Source organism: Antechinus flavipes, chromosome X (assembly GCF_016432865.1).
Source record: "Antechinus flavipes isolate AdamAnt ecotype Samford, QLD, Australia chromosome X, AdamAnt_v2, whole genome shotgun sequence".
In the NCBI taxonomy this organism is placed as follows: domain Eukaryota; kingdom Metazoa; phylum Chordata; class Mammalia; order Dasyuromorphia; family Dasyuridae; genus Antechinus; species Antechinus flavipes.
The window spans coordinates 33,974,881-33,990,941 of NC_067404.1; the positions used below are offsets into that span (position 1 = coordinate 33,974,881).

Below are 16,061 nucleotides of genomic sequence, written 5' to 3' on the forward strand. Positions count from 1 at the left end.
AGATTCCAGGAAAGTTGTACAACAGAGAGACCTTTTTTTTCACTGAACCTTTGATCATTAAAATTAGTCAAGACACAACCAACAGAGCCATGCTCAGCAAACTGGCTAGAGTCTTTGAAATAGAAACGAACAGTCCAAAGGAACCTAGAAAGAAAAGCACATTGTGAGCAATTAGGAGGAGCTGTGGGATGATGTAGGGCTAACATTCTAATAAGGGGAGAAGGAACAAGTGTCTCTTGAGAATCTTAATGTGTTCCAAAGGGAATGAGGGAGCTCAATAAGAAAAATAAAACAAAACAGAGGTTCTGGAGATGAGTTACTTCTGTTTGGAGGGATTGAAGAGAAGAAAAAGAAGAAAGAGTAAAAAGGAGGAAGAGGACAGAACTTTCTACCCTGTCCAACTGGGGTGTGTGAAAAGAAAAAAAAAGTGGAATTACGTGGTGGAAGGAATGGGAGAAGTAAACATCCAATGAATCTCACTCATTTGAAATGAACAAAAGAAGATCAAATACATATGTACATGGATAAACATTTTAGCATAAAAATAAACTCAACAGGGAAACAAGTGGGGACTGGAAGGAGAAAAAGGGTAAAAAAGGATGATAAAATAGGGTAGGAAACAATCACAAGTAGAGTGAACTTCCTGACCATGAAACAGGAATTAAAAAAGAGAAGGGGAAAAGAATTAAAATTTAAGGGGAAGGGTGCCTTTTACGGCCTCTTAGACAATTAAAAATAGCTGAACAAATTGTACATGAATGTAATGGAATATTATTACATTGTAAAAAATTATGAAACAGATGATTTCTGAGATCCTTAAGTGGAATGAACTGACACAGAGTGAAATGAGGCAGAACCAGGAAATTAGTTTATACAGCAGCAATATTGTAAAGACAAACTACTTTAAAAGATTTAAGAACTCTTAAGGATACAATGACCAATCATGCCATTAAAAGACCTGTGGTATTAAGGATATTATCTATCGTCTGACAGAGAGGTGATAGCCACAAAGTGCTGAAAGAGATGTACATGTTTGGACATGGCCCCTGGATGGATTCATTTTCCTTGATCATATTTATTTTTTACAAGATTTTTTTTCCCTCTTGCTCTTGGTTAATGATGGTGGTAGGAGACAGTAGGGGATAATGCTGGTGGTGGAGTTAGTTCTGGGGAAAGGGAGAGAGGGAATGATATGCTGGTAAATGTTTAACAACAAGATTTCTGAGAAAAATATATACATGATGCACTTTTAAATTAAATTTGCATTATTAACATTTTCTCCATCACTTCTTAATTCTAGAAATCTGCAGCATTTGTGGATTTCTGAGGTATATCTGCTCACACTGAAAATAAAACAATCTGCTTTCTGGAGTTGATTTGAGCTCCCCTAAGGGAAGTTAGTAATAGTGATGGTACTGTAGGGGGTCACTATAACATGTTTTTAAAGGCCCAGAATTCAGAAGAAAATGAAAACAAGGAGAGTTTTAAAAGTAATGTGTACAATTTTTTCTATACTTACAAAAAAACAAGTCGTGCTAAATGGATATTCATGATTTTGTAAGGAATTCCAATTTTTTAGATTCTACTATGTTCTTTTTGAGAACTTAAGCTTAGAATTAAAAAAATAAAGAACCAATTATATGCTTTTTTTTAAAAAAAGGGAAGATATGTGAAATGGAAATTCATAGTTTCATATAAAATCTTATTTTTGTTTTCTGAGAGATAATATTTACATTAACCCTAAAAATTTTTCAAAAATAAAACAACAGACTAATATTCCTAATGAATTACTTGGTACAACTATTTTAAATAAAATATTATCAAACAGGCTACAATAACTATATTAAAAAGATAATATTCTCTGACTAGTTTTGATTTGAGCCAGAAATGCAGTTTTGTTCAATATAAGGAAAACTCCAAGCATAATAAGTCATACTCACGATAAAACTAATAAAAACCATATTGTTGTATTAATAGATGCTGAAAAAAGGCTTTTGATGAAATCCAATACCAATTTCTGTTAAACAACACTAGGAAGCATAGGAATAAATGAACTTTAATATGGTAAGTAGTAGCTATCTAAAATCATGAACGAGCATTATATGCAATGGTGAACTAAGAGGCATTTTTTAAGAACAGGAATACGGCAAGGATGCTCATTACCACCACTACTATTCAGCATGGCACTGGAAGCATTAGTTACAGCAATAAGATGAGAAAAATAAGGAGAGAAAATAAACGCAGACAAAGAGGAAACAGAGCTATCACATTTTGCAGATGATACAATGTCCTCTCTAGAAAACTCTAAAAAGTCAACAAAAATAATTGAAACAATTAATTGTTGCAGGATATAAAACAAATCCATATAAATCCCTAGAAGTTCAGTATATCACCCACAAAATCCATTGGGAAGAGATAGAGAAATTACATTCAAAAGCAGTATAGGATATAGAAACATAGAAATCTGTCTACCAAGACAAGCATGGGAACTGAATGAAAACAGCTGCAAAGAAGGACAGACCAAAATAATCGGAGAACTATTAGTTGCTCATGAATGAGTTGTTTCAGTATACCAAAATGACCACACTAACTAAATTATTTACTTATCCAGCACTATACAAGTCAAACTATCAATGAATTATTTGTAGAAATAGAGTAAATAATAAAATTTATCTGGATAAAATATATCTTCCTTTTTAAAAAAGCATCTAATCAATTCTTTATTTTTTTTTAATTCTAAGCTTAAGTTCTCAAAAAGAACATAGTAGAACCTAAAAATTGGAATTCCTTATGAAATCATGAATATGCATTAAACACTAGTTTGTTTTTTTTTTAAGTATGAAAATATTCTACATGTTACTTTCAAAACTCTCCTTGTCTTCATTTTTTTCTGAACTCTGGACCTTTAAAAACAAGAATCTTAAGGGAAATAATGACCAAAAAAGTGGGAAACAAGGGATTTTAGCAGTCCTAGGTCTTAAACTGATAATTAGGTGGTTCTAGGCTCAGTGGAGGCTAGCGTCAGGCTCTTGGGCCTGGAGTCAGAAAAACCTGAGTTCAAATTTGACCTCAAATACTCATTAGCTGTGTGCCCCTGAGCAAGTCACTTTACCTCTGCTTACCTTAATTTACTGAAGAAGGAAATGACAAACCACTTTAGTATCTTTACCAAGAAAACCTCAAATTGGGTCAAGAATAGTGGGACACTCCAAATCAACACCACCAAAAGATCTTAAACTATACTCTAAACAGTAATCATCAAAATGATTGCATATATATATATATATTATATATATATATATATATATATATATACCCACACACATACAGGGAGAGTATATATGCATCAGTAAAACAGAAATAACAAATGTAGCATGGTGTTTGATAAACCCAAAGACCACAATCTTGGAGATAAGAACTCACTTTTGACAAAAACTGCTGGGAAAATAGGAAAAGCAGTCTGGCAGAAATCAGGTAGAGTATACCAAAATAAATTACAAATGGATACATGGATTAGACATAAATTGTGAAAACACAAGAAAATTAAAGGATCAAAAAAGAAATTATTTCTCAGTTCTAATGACTGGGAAAACTGTTTATGACCAGAAAAAAAAAGAGGGATGGTGAGGATCACAGAAGAAAAATTGCATAATTTTGATGATATAAAATTTAAGAGATTTAAATAAACTAAACAAATATAAATAAAATACAGGTTTAAAAAAGACAAGTAAATGGGGAAAAAAATCCTTCCAGCAAATTGCTCTGAGAAAAATCTTACACTGAAGATATGTAAGGTACTGATTGAAACTTAAAAGCACAGAAGTCATTCCTTAATGGACAAAAGGTCAAAGAATATGAACAGGCAGTTCTGAAAGAAAAAAATTCAAGCTATTCAAAGCCATATAAGAATCTTCCAAATCATCAATAATTAGAAAAATGTAAGTGAAAGCACTTCTGAGATTTTGATTCATGCTCATTAGATTGGTAAAGCTAATTTTTAAATAAGGAGAATAACAGTTGTTAGAAAGACAGCAGAAAAATAGGCACAGTAATGTATTGTTGATATGGTTGTGAATGGGTCTAGCCTTTGGGAAAGCAACATGGACCTACCAAAACATCACTAAACTGTGTATACCCTTTGATCCAGCGGTCCATACATACTTCTACTATAAAGAGATGAAAGAATAGAGCACAGAAGCCATATGTACAAAATTATTTTTAGCAGTTCTTTTGGTAGCAGCAGGAAAAAAATTGAAATTTAGGTAGTTCACATAATTTGGGGGATGTTTGAAAAAAGCATGTCATATAAATGTAATGATAAATAATTTGATCATTAGAAATAGTGAAATGGACAGTTTCAAAGAAAAATGGGAAGATTTGTATGAATCAATGTAGAATAAAGTGAGTAGAACCAGGAGAATTTACACAATAATATTGTAAAAAGGAACAATTTTGAAAGACATAAGCATTCTGATCAATGCAAGGACTAACCAGAATTCCAGAGACTTGATTATAAAGTATGCGACCTACTTTCTGAGAGAAAGGTGATAGTTTCAAGATGCAAAATGAGCCTTTTTTTTGACACAACAAATGAGATGATTTGTTTTGATTGTCTGTACATATTTATTGCAAGGGTTTTTGTCCTTCCTTCCTTCTTTCCTTCCTTTCTTATTTTCTTCCTCTTTCCCTCCATCCCTCCCTTTCTTCCTTCTCCTGTCCCTTCTTCCCTTCCTTCCTTTCTTCCTCCCTTCGTTCTTTCCTTTCTCCCTCAATTTCATTCTTCAATTGGGGGATGAGAGGTGGGAGAGAGAGAAAAAGCAAATACTCACTGAAAAAAAATTCATTAGGAATTTTTAAACATAGAAGAAGACCAATAGCTTTGGTAGTACTGCTATCCTGTGTGCTTTCAGAGAGACATTGTCCATGGGTAGTCATGGATAGTGTTGTGACCTACATCTTTGAAAATAGCATTTAAAAAGGATAAACTAGAAGCATTCCCAATAAAATAAGGAGTGAAACAAGATTGCCCACTATCACCATTACTATTCAATATTGTATTACAAATGTTAGCTTTGGCAATGAGAGAAAAGAAATTGAAGGAATTAGAGTAGGTAATAAGGAAACCCAGTTATCATTCTTGGCAGATGATATGATGGTATACTTAGAGAACCCCAGAGAATCAACTAAAAAACTACTAGAAACAATCCACAACTTTAACAAAGTCGCAGCATACAAAATAAATCCACACAAATCATTGGCATTTTTCTATGTTACCACCAAAGTCCAGCAACAAGAGATAGAAAGAAAAATTCAATTTAAAATAATTGTAGGTAATAGAAAGTATTTGAGAGTCTAGCTGCCAAGACAAAGCCAGGAACTATATGAACACAATTACAAAACACTTTTCACACAAATAAAGTCAGATCTAAACAATTGGAAGAATATTGAGTGCTCATGGGGAGGCCAAGCTAATATAATAAAAATGACAATTCTACCTAAATGAATCTACTTATTCAGTGCCATACCAATCAAGCTGCCAAAAAATTATTTTACAGAGCTAGGAAAAAATATAACAAAGTTCATCTGGAAGAACAAAAGGGCAAGGATCTCAAGGGAATTAATGAAAATAGCAAAAGAATGTGATCTAAACTATATTATAAAGCAGCAGTCATCAAAACCATTTGGTACAGGCTAAGAAATAAAGTAGTGAATCAGTGGAATAGGTTAGGTTCACATGACAGCAATAGTCAATGAGTACAGTAATCAAGTGTTTGATAAACCCAAAGACCCCAGCTTTTGGGATAAGAACTCACTATCTGACAAAAATTGCTGGGAAATTGGAAAATACTATGGCAGAAACTATGCATTGAACAACACCTAACATCCTATACCAAGATAAGGTTGAAATGGGTTCATGATTTAGACATAAAGGATGATATTATAAGCAAATTAGGAGAACAAAGGATAGTCTACTTTCAGAACTGTGGAGAAGGAAGGAATTTATGGCCAAAGAAGAACAAGAGAATATTGTGAAATACCAAATGGATAATTTTGATTATATTAAATTAAAATGTGTTTGTCCAAACAAAACCAATGCAGACACGATTTGAAAGGAAGCAGAAAACTGGGGAAATATTTTACATCCAAGGGTTATGATAAAGGTCTCATTTCTAAAATAGACAATTGACCCAAATTTATAAGAATACAAGCTATTCTCCAATTAATAAATTGTCAGAGGATACGAACAGATGATTTTCAGATGAAGAAATTAAAACCATTTCTAGTTATATGAAAAAAATTCTCTAAATCACCATTGATTAGAGAAATGCAAATTCAGGTAACTCTGAGGTGCTGCTACATACCTCAGATTGGCTCAGATGACAGGGAAAGATGATGATAACTGTTAGAGGAGATGTGGGAAAATTGGGTCATTGTTGATGGAATTGTGAACTGATCCAAACATTCTGGAGAGCAATTTGGAACTATGTCCAAAGGGTATCAAAGATATCCTTTGATCCAGCAGTGTCTCTACTGGGTCTATATCTATAAAAGAGGTCATAAAAAGGGAAAAGGACCCACATGTGCAAAAATGTTTGTGGCAGCCCTTTTTGGAGTGGCAAGAAACTGGAAACTGAGTGGATGCCCATCAATTGGAGAATGGCTGAATAAATTGTGGTATATAAATATTATGGAATATTATTGTTCTATAAGAAATGATAAGCAGAATGATTTCAGAAAGGCCTTGAGAGATTCTGAATGGAATGAATAGAAGCAAGAAAACATTGTACACGGCAAAAACAAAATTATATAATGATCAACTGTGATGGATTTGGCTCCTTTTAACAAGGAGGTGATTCCGGCTAATTCCAATAGACTGATGATTAAAACAGCCATCTACATCCAGAGAGAAGACTGTGGGAACTGAGTGTGGATCACAACATAGTATTTTCACCTTTTTTGTTGTTTGCTTCTTCTTTCTCTCACTTTTTCCCTTTTTGATCGGATTTTTCTTGCATAATAAATGTGGAAATATACTTATAAGAATTGTACATGTTTACCCTATATTGGATCACTTGCTGTCTAGGGGAGGGGTGGAGGGAGGAGAGAGAGAAAAATTTGGAACACAAGGTTTTACGAGGTGAATGCTGAAAGCTATTTTTGCTTATATTTTGAAAATTAAAAAGCAATTATTTTTTTAAAAAGAAATATTTTGATAAGTGTATTTCAATGTAATTGGTTTTCTTTGTATTCCTGGCTGTAAAAATGTTTAAACATCTAAAAACCTGATTCTGAGAAGGGGACCAGAGGCTTCACTAGATTCACTGTCAAAGGGAGTGTCCTATGGCATGCAAAGAGTTAGAGATTCTGGATCTAGGTCAGCCATTCATGGTTATTTATCATTTTAATTGAGGTTCTTTTTTTTATATAACCTTCATTTCTAAATGCTTCTAGTGTTTATTTTCTCTTCAGCAAGATCCCCTTTGCAATAAAATTTTTGTTTTTAAGAGAATATAAAACATATTATCAGAGTATGCCATGCTCCTCACTCATAGTTTTCTCCTTCTGTAAAGAGAGGAGGGGGATATCCAACAGACAGTAGACACTTAATAAATGCTTACTGATTGATGAGCTGATTGAGTAAAGATCTGTTTTCTCATCACTTCTTTTCGGTAGTGTTCATTTCATGTTTTTGTTTTCTTCTTTCCAACTACACTGTAGTAGTCATTACATATCAAGAAGCAGGTAACTAGAATCAGAAAGTTTGTGGTTCAAATTCTACTTCTGTCACGGGCTTTTGCAAAGCATTAACTTTGCTAGTTAATTGGAATTGGAAATCGAGTCAGTGGATGTCCATCAATCAGGGAATGGCTGAATAAGTTATGGTATATGAATAATAACAGAATACTCTTGTTCTTTAAGAAATGATGAAAGGACAAATTTCAGAAAATCCTCAAAAGACTTACATGAATTGATGCTGAGTGAAGTAAAACTGATAGAAGAAAGGGAAAAAATATTCAGAACTCAAAATCTTATAAAACTGAATGTTGAAAAACTATATTTACATGTAATTGGAAAAATATTATTAAGTGAAAAGTAAATAAATTTAAAAAAGAATTAGAAGCTCAGACCTTCTAGAGAGAAAAGGTATCCTGATACAATATGGTCCTTGGAGAAAGAAGGCCATTTCTCCCACAGTTCCCAAAAAGTGTCTTGAACCAGAATGCTATTTGGTCTGTACAGATCCAATGAAAAGGGGACCCCTTATTTATCAATTCCCCAAATATGTTTATCTTCTGTGGGTAATCCAAATCATGGGGTTACATTTTGAGTCTAGGAAGAACAGCGTAGGACCATGTGGGAGTCCTCTGGATCCTCCCGTTGACCGAGTTATCTCAGCCACAGCTCTGAGTTGTTTCCCTCTGAGGGGTGATTTGAGTGTTTTCTGTGTTTGCGTATCCGTTTGAGTTTGAGTCTTCTACCCAGCTAAATAAAGGCTGCTCTACCCATACCCATTGATAGGTAGTTTGGGCACCTTTCTAATAGGTAGGAAATATTTGGGAAAACCTAGACTCAAGCTATATTTACCCCTTCCTGGAACAGTTTCATGAGCAGGCAACATGCCAAAGGGACACTGAGACTTTTGGGTCACTTTCGGGACTGGATTTGGTCAGTTTACGTGAGCACATGTGCGGGGGAAGCAGGCACCCTGGAGTTTATAATACCCTCCTTTCATGGAACTCACAATCTGGTAAATGGGCAGTTCAGTTCAATAAACTTTTGTGTCTTCCACATACTAGACTTCTACCTTGTCCTCAGATCCCATAGCTCTTCCATTCTATTTGGCCTTTGGATATCTTCACCTCTATTCCAGGGAATCATAAGCACAGATGCCAAGTTCTAACAACCTCTAGCCCAGGTACTAAGGTCCCTTCCAGCTCTCACATTTTATGAGCTAAGATCCCTTCCAGATCTGACATTCTATGATCTAAGCTCTCTTCTAGCTCTAACAGTTTATATTCTAAAATTCAGAGATTCCAAACCAGAAAAAATCTTATTATCCCTCCAGTTCTACCTTCCCCTTTTACAGAACAGGAAACTGAGGGGGGGGGAGTAAAATGTCTTGCCCAAAGTCACACAGGTGATAGATAAGCGAGCTAGGATTCTAACCAGGTCCTCTGGTCCTGGGGAAACTGTAACTCTTTCCACTATTTACCACAAAGTCTCCTAGCCCTAAGATTTTCTGTTTCAAGGTCCCCGTGGTCTTGAAATTCTTGACCAGAGGCAGTGGGTTTTGTTTCTTGGTCAGTCTGTCTTTGTGGCTGATTTTCCCTCGTCTCCCTTTTCATAAACTCCCAGAGTGCCTCTTCATCGAGGTCACAGCTGAGACGTGACATGACCTATGTAGGCCTTGGACGCCTTCCCAAACTTTTCCATGGCTCATTCAGTTTCAGCTGGAGGCTCCGAGTGTTTACCCATCCCATGGGTCACGCCCACTGGAGAGGAGAGGCGGGGATCTGTTTCGGCTAGCCCCTCCTAAGTAGAGGGAGAGGACCAATGGTTTGGGAGCTAGGCCCGGACTGGGCCAGGCGGGGCTGGAGGCTGGGACTACACGTGGATGAGTCAATCGAATATTTGCCCGCAGAAGACTCCATCCCCTCGCAGTTGAGTGCGCGAGGGGGCAAACTGCGCGCTGGGTGGGGTAGGGGGCTGCCGGCCTCTGCGTGCGTGCGTGCGTCCGTCCGTCCGTCGGTCTGCCCGGCTGCCAGATTGCAGATCCCGCCTGGCTCGGCCGCTGTTGCCACCACCTTCTAGCCCGGTAGGGAGGGGACAGCCAGGTGTGATGACTGGCCCGGGAGGGGAGTGGGTGGCCGGTGGCAATTACGCACAGATTTGGGGGGTGGAATGGGGTGGGGTGGGGGAAGGGAGAGGGGGCGCTTCGGGCCGGGCGGACTTCCTGGGAACTCTGTTCGGGACCTGGAAAGGAAGCTTTCTTTCCTGAGTGTCTCCCGGCCCCCGTCCCAGCTTCGCTGAGCAGGCTCGGCCTAAATGGGTAGAAAAGCGGAGGCCATTGTCCCGCCCTGCTACTGAGCAGCTGTGGCTGGAACGAGTAAGGGGCGCTGGCGGGAGGAGAGCGGGGGCGGCTTGGACCCGTGCCTTTCGGACCCTAGGCAAGTCATTCACCCTCCGCGGTCCTCGGTTTCTTCCTTTGTAAATGATGGTTGGGGACTAAAACAGGCCTTCTTAACCTTTTCCCCCGAGACCCCATTTCTCCCAAGAACCTTTTAGGAAGGTCTAGAAACCAGGCCCACGAATCCTACATCCCTAGTTTCTCCACCCCCACATTCAGGTAGGAAACCCCCTTTGCGGCCGCGGGCCCCAGTTTAAGAAACTGGGGACTAAAGGATTCGAAAGCGCCTTGTCGTTGAGACCTCCTTACTAAGCGTCCTGGAAACTCTGGCTGGCTAAGCTTCCTTCCAACTAAAACCTACAACGTCCAGTGTCCCTTCCGGCTGGGATGGGGAGCCTTTGAACTTTCTGGGTTCTAACTATCCGGGCCCAAGGTCCCTTCTCTCTGTGGCTCCCAATGTCCCAACACGTCAAGGCCCAAGGTCCCCTGTGTCTGTGATGTCTGACGGCCCAAGGTCCCCTGTGTCTGTGATGTCTGACGGCCCAAGGTCCCCTGCGTCTGTGATGTCTGACGGCCCAAGGTCCCTTTCTAGGTCTCCCGGGGGATTTTCGGAGGTCCCTCCCAGCTCTGCTCTTCTCTGATTCCGTGACCCGGAGGCTGCCGAAGGAGTAGGCTGGGGAACATGCCTGAGCGCATCCCGCATCCCAAAGCATCCCAGCCGCTGGGAGGCCGGAGGGGGCGGGGAGGGCTGGAGCTCTGGGGAGGCGGGAAGGAGGCGGGGGGACCGGGAGGCCAGAGGCGGGCCCGAGCCCTGGGATGGAGCCGGAGGGAGGCAGGGCCGGGCCAAGCATCCTTGGCATCCTGAGGGGAAGCTGAGCTTTCTGGCCGCCCACGTGGGCCCCTGGACAAGTCAGGGCATGTTGCTGTCTGGGGGGGCTCTGCACTCGCTGGCTGCTTTTCTCTGTCTCTTGGCTAAGTTTCACTTTGCTCTTTCTTTGTCTCTTTGTCTCTCTGAATATCTCTCTCTGACTCTGTCCCTGTTTCTCTCTCTATGTCTCTCCGAATCTCTGTCTCTGAATCTCTCTCTCTGTCTCTCCCTGTTTTTGTCTATCTAGCTCTGAATATTTGTCTGTCTCTCTTTCTCTCTCTGTCCCTGTCTCAGAATCTCGGAATCTCTTTTTTCTCTCTCTTACTTTCATCTGTCTTTGTCTTTCTCTGTCTCTCTTTCTGTTTCTCCCTCTCTCTCTCTGTCTCTCCCTCTGTGTGTCCCTATTTCTGTCTCTGAATTTCTCTGTGTCTCTCCCTCTGTCATTCTCTGAATCTCTCTGTTTCTGCGTCTCTGTCTCTCCCTGTTTCTGTCTGTTTCTGTCTCTATGTCTCTGGCTCAGTCTCTATCTCTCTGTCTCTCTTCATTCCTCCTTCCCTCCCCCTCTCTCCCTGCAAGGCTGGGCAAGGGTGATATTTTGATCCTCCTTCACCCCTCTCCCCCTCTTCAGACATTGACCTGGGCCAGACAGCTGTCAGGTTTTGGAAAGAAGAGCTGCCTAGCCCTGGACAGGTGTTGACCATGGAGTCATCCATAGTGGGATTGGTTGGCAAAAGCTCTCAAGCTATAATCTTAGGAACAGGATTTAGAGGTGGCAGGAACCTTAGCCATTATCTAGCCCAGTCCCCTTATTTGACAGAGGAGGGAACTGAGGCCCAGAGATGTCAAGTGACTTTCTCAAGATCACATAGCTAGTAAGAGCAAGGTCTTGAGACTCCAAAGCTATTCTCTCCACCAGGCTATTATTTAAAGGCCTCTTCATCAGGGTAACCTATTCTCATCCACAATCACCTAATGGCAGTTTCAGTTCATGACTGGGACTAAACTCTGCTTAAGAACTGGCTCCCCACATTTCTAAATAGGGCTTACCTTTCTCTGCTTTAGGAAGAATGGCCTGTCTTCATCTACCCTCCCCTTCCTTTGGGGGCTAAGCAGCTACACACGTGTCGGGCTTCTCGTTGAAAAAAAGAAGTTGGTGGTGGAGGGGGGATAAACAGAAGACTTTGAAGAGGGTCACCAGAACCTCACACCGTGCAGAAGCTAGACACTCACAATGTGGTCAGCCCATGTCTTAAGGAGCACCCAGGCCCCTCATTTCTCTTCCTATACTACAACAGCTCAGCTTTTGCCATCCCTGGCCTGGAAAAGAAGCAGACAGACAGACAAAGACACAGAGAAAGAGAGGGGAGAACGAGAGTAGCAAGGAAAGGAGAGGAGAGGACAAGAGAGAATAGGAGTAGAAAGGACAGGAGAGGAGAGACAGAGAGATCAGACCAGTCTGGTTAATGCATGGGGAACTGGACCCCACATGCCGCCCAGCCAGCTGCCTAGAGAGTCAGTTCGCCCCAACTTGACTGGAGGATGTAAAGAAGAATGTTGGACAGCAAAGCTAATAATAGGGCAGATTTCTGGAGGGCCTTAAATACTAGATGAGTAGTTTGCATTTTAATCCAGGGACTATAGGGAACAGCTAAGAGCAGGGGAACTTAAGGAAGATGAATCGATCTTTGTGAAGTATGGACTGGTGAGGTGGAAACCAGAGAGGAGGACGAGGAGGGGCAGGAGGACTAGTCTAATAAATATTCTAGTCCATGGGGTGATGAAGGCTTGTATTTAGAGGCAGTGTGAGTTTAAACTTTAAACTCTAAAGTCCTTTCCAGCTCGGAATCCTATGATGGGGAGCTCACAGGGTTCCAGAAGCCCAATGAGACCTGGGATGTGTGAGCTGGAGCCCAGAGCTTTGCTGAGAAACTCTGGGCTCTCTCTCTTTCTTCCAGGACCGATATTTCACTCTAGGACTCATGGGACCTCTGGGCCCAGGCTCAGTAAATTTGCAAGCTAAAGGGAAAAACTCCAGCTTAGATGACAAGAATGGTGGCGATTCCTCCCACCCTCCAAAAGTTAACAGAAATACCAGACACTCCAAAAAAAGTTCATCCAATTCTAGGACTCTGGAGGAGTTCTAGAGTCATTGAATCATGGATGATGGGGAAAAGACCTTAAAGATCGTTGAATTCAAGCCTCCATTGTGAAGAAAGACAACTTTTGAATTAGAAGGGCTAGAGGGGAAGGGAAGCCTTGATTAGAGGCCACAACGTGACTTAATTACCCCAAAAGCCATGTCTTCCAGTAGTCCCAGGTCTTCCCTTTGCCTTCAATAATCTGAGTTCTTGTGCTCTTCAGTGCCCCGCTGTTCTAGCGTTTTTCTCACCTCCTATGAGGACCAGGGAGCCATATTAACATGCTCTGTGGGCCCGAAGGCAAAACTGGATTCAAATCTTAGCTGTGTGACTGTGGTCAAGAGGGACAATGACTCTCCTGCTCTCTGCCTCCCCTCCCCAGATGGGGATGTGGGAACCATTCATTGAGCACACGAGTAGGGGAAGGCCGTGTGATTTGGTGGAAAGAGCACTGAATTTGGGATTGGATGACCCGGGAGGGAGTCCCAGCGTGGCCTACGTGAACTTGGGCAATTCATCTTCTCTGAACCCCAGGTTCTTTATCTGTAAAATGGAAATAGTGAGACCTGTCCCCTTTCACTGCTGGTTAGGAAGAAAATGCCCCATCAGGGCACTAAATGTGTCCTAAGACAACAACAAAAATGATAATAATAATAAAGCCAACGATAATAACTAGCATTTATGTAGCCCTTTATAGTTTGCAGATTATATATGTGTAAAGAATATAGATGTGGGGAGGGACAGAAAAACTCGTGATTCTCACAACTTTATGAGATGGGTTTTATTATCCCTATTTTACAATTGTGGAAATGGACACAGTGACTTTCCCAGGTTCACACAGTAATTAGCTACCTGAGGCAAGATGTGAATTCAGATCTTCCTGACCTCAGCACCAGGGACTTAACCACTGTAACGGAGTTGTCTCTACAAAGATGGTGTAGCTCTCAGGAGATTCCCATTTCAAATCCCACCAATCATACGGACTGGCTGAGTGACCCTAGGAAAGTCACCTAATCTCAGCACCCCCGACAGCTTGGTGAGACTGGTAATTAAGTTGCAGAGTTCCTATTTGGGATGAAGCGGAAGTCTGATCCAAAACAAACACCACCACCAACTGCTCGTCAATTATTCCCATCAATTATAATAGTATCAGAGATGGGGGAGCACTGGGGATGGAAAAAGCCACTCCCTGCCATCAGTGAGTTTGAAATCTAAGGAGGAGGGCAACAAAGAAATACAAACAAGCTCTATCCAGAATCAACAGGAAATAATGAATGGAGGAAAGGAGCTAAAATGAAGACGGCTTCCTGTAGCAGGTGGGACTTAGAGAAAGCCAGGGAAGTCAGCAGGTGATAGAGGAGGAGGTAGAGGATGGTCTGAGAAAATGTGAGAAGAGAGGGAGGAAGAGATAAAAGTCCAGGGTAAAGAATTGGCCAAGGTCCCCCGTAGCATCCTAGATCTCATCCTGGAACACCGTCTAGTCTGAGGCTCTCATTATTACAGATGAGGAAACTGAGACTCAGGCAGAGGAAAGGGCTTGTCTGAGGTCACAAATGGTGGAATTCGAACCCAGGAGCTCTAACACTACAACCACCGCTCCTTCTGCTTTGCCAGCTCTGAAAGCGACAGTCCCAACCTGGAAGTCTATAACCTCACCTCCTCCGTCACACCCCATCTCATCATGGAGGCTGGAGAAGTCCCTCCTTTTGTGCATCTTTGCGTCACCCCTTTAGGGATGATTTCCTTCTTCCCAGTGGGCTCAAAGCTGGGTGTTCTTGGGGAGTTGTTTTTATTCATGATATCCCTGTGTTCCAGACTAGAAAATTTCATTTTCTCTCCCTTAGAGAGAATTTCTTCTGAGCAGTTGCCAGACTTAACCCAAATATTTATATTTTTTTACTTTTTCTCCCACTCTTCTCATCAGCTCATGTGGTGTTTGCCTTCTGAGGGTGTGTGTGTGTGTGTGTGTGTGTGTGTGTATGTGTAAGTGTAAGGAATGGAAACCATATGGCAAGCATCTGCTTGTGGCTGGGCAGAGAGGGCCGGCTCCTCCTGGTGTGCTGACTGTTTTTAATAAGGGCCCTCAGCATCCTAGCATCTTGCTGACAGGGACAGCCCTGCTTCTGTGAGAAGCTGCCGGCAGAAATTGGGCCATAATTGGGTGAGGGTCCCTCCAGACTGATGTGCCGGAGCACTGATCTTGGAATATTAAACCTAAAGCTTCCCACGCACACTCACTTAAAATGCTGCTGTCACTTTGGGAAATAGAGGAACTGTGAAATGCTCCTGAAGATCTGGGCCAGATAATTACAGCTTTCCTTTTGCTCTTTCTCTCCCCCCTTTTCTCCTTTTTTACTCCTTTTGTAACTCCATATGGGCAAAATGGAAAGACAAATTTTTCTTGTGACTCCAGATTAACACCCCACCCATATAAGAGAAAACCATATTGCCCTGTCCCCAGTCTATTTTTTCTCTGCTCTTGGAAGCATTTGAACCTCTCAAAACTTTCCTTTTCTGTGATGTGTGATTTTTTTTTTTGGGGGGGGGTGTATATATGTATGTCTGTTTTAGGACCTGGTCCCTATTCTTTCTACTTCCTCATGAGAATTCTTGGGGCAGCTAGATGGTGCAGTGGATAGAGTATCAGCCCTAAAGTCAGGAGGACCTGAGTTCAAAAGTAGCCTCAGAGGCTTAGTACTTGCTAGCTGTGTGACCCTGGGCAAGTCACTTAACCCCAATTGCCTCACAAAAAAAGGAAAGTTCTTTTTCTGATTCATAGGTTGGTTTAGTTTGGTCTCTCAGTGTGTATGTGGCAATTGGGAGGGAAATGGGGGAGGGGAGGGAAAAGAGCCCTAGAAATCTCCATAAACCCACAAGCATTTCAAAGCTGTCAGTGGAAGGCTCCCCAAGTTGACCTTTTCCTGCT

General features: G+C 41.1%; 1 protein-coding gene across 2 annotated transcripts in view; it reads left to right on the forward strand.

Annotated features, from left to right (window-relative positions):
- The first annotated feature begins 9,647 nt into the window (after positions 1–9,647).
- Positions 9,648–16,061, forward strand: part of EDA2R (ectodysplasin A2 receptor) — a 31,257-nt gene continuing 24,843 nt past the window's right edge. For both annotated transcript variants that reach the window (XM_051967933.1, XM_051967932.1), the window contains exon 1: positions 9,648–9,817. The gene's annotated coding sequence lies outside the window, so the exon portion shown is untranslated. The remainder of the gene's footprint in view (positions 9,818–16,061) is intronic.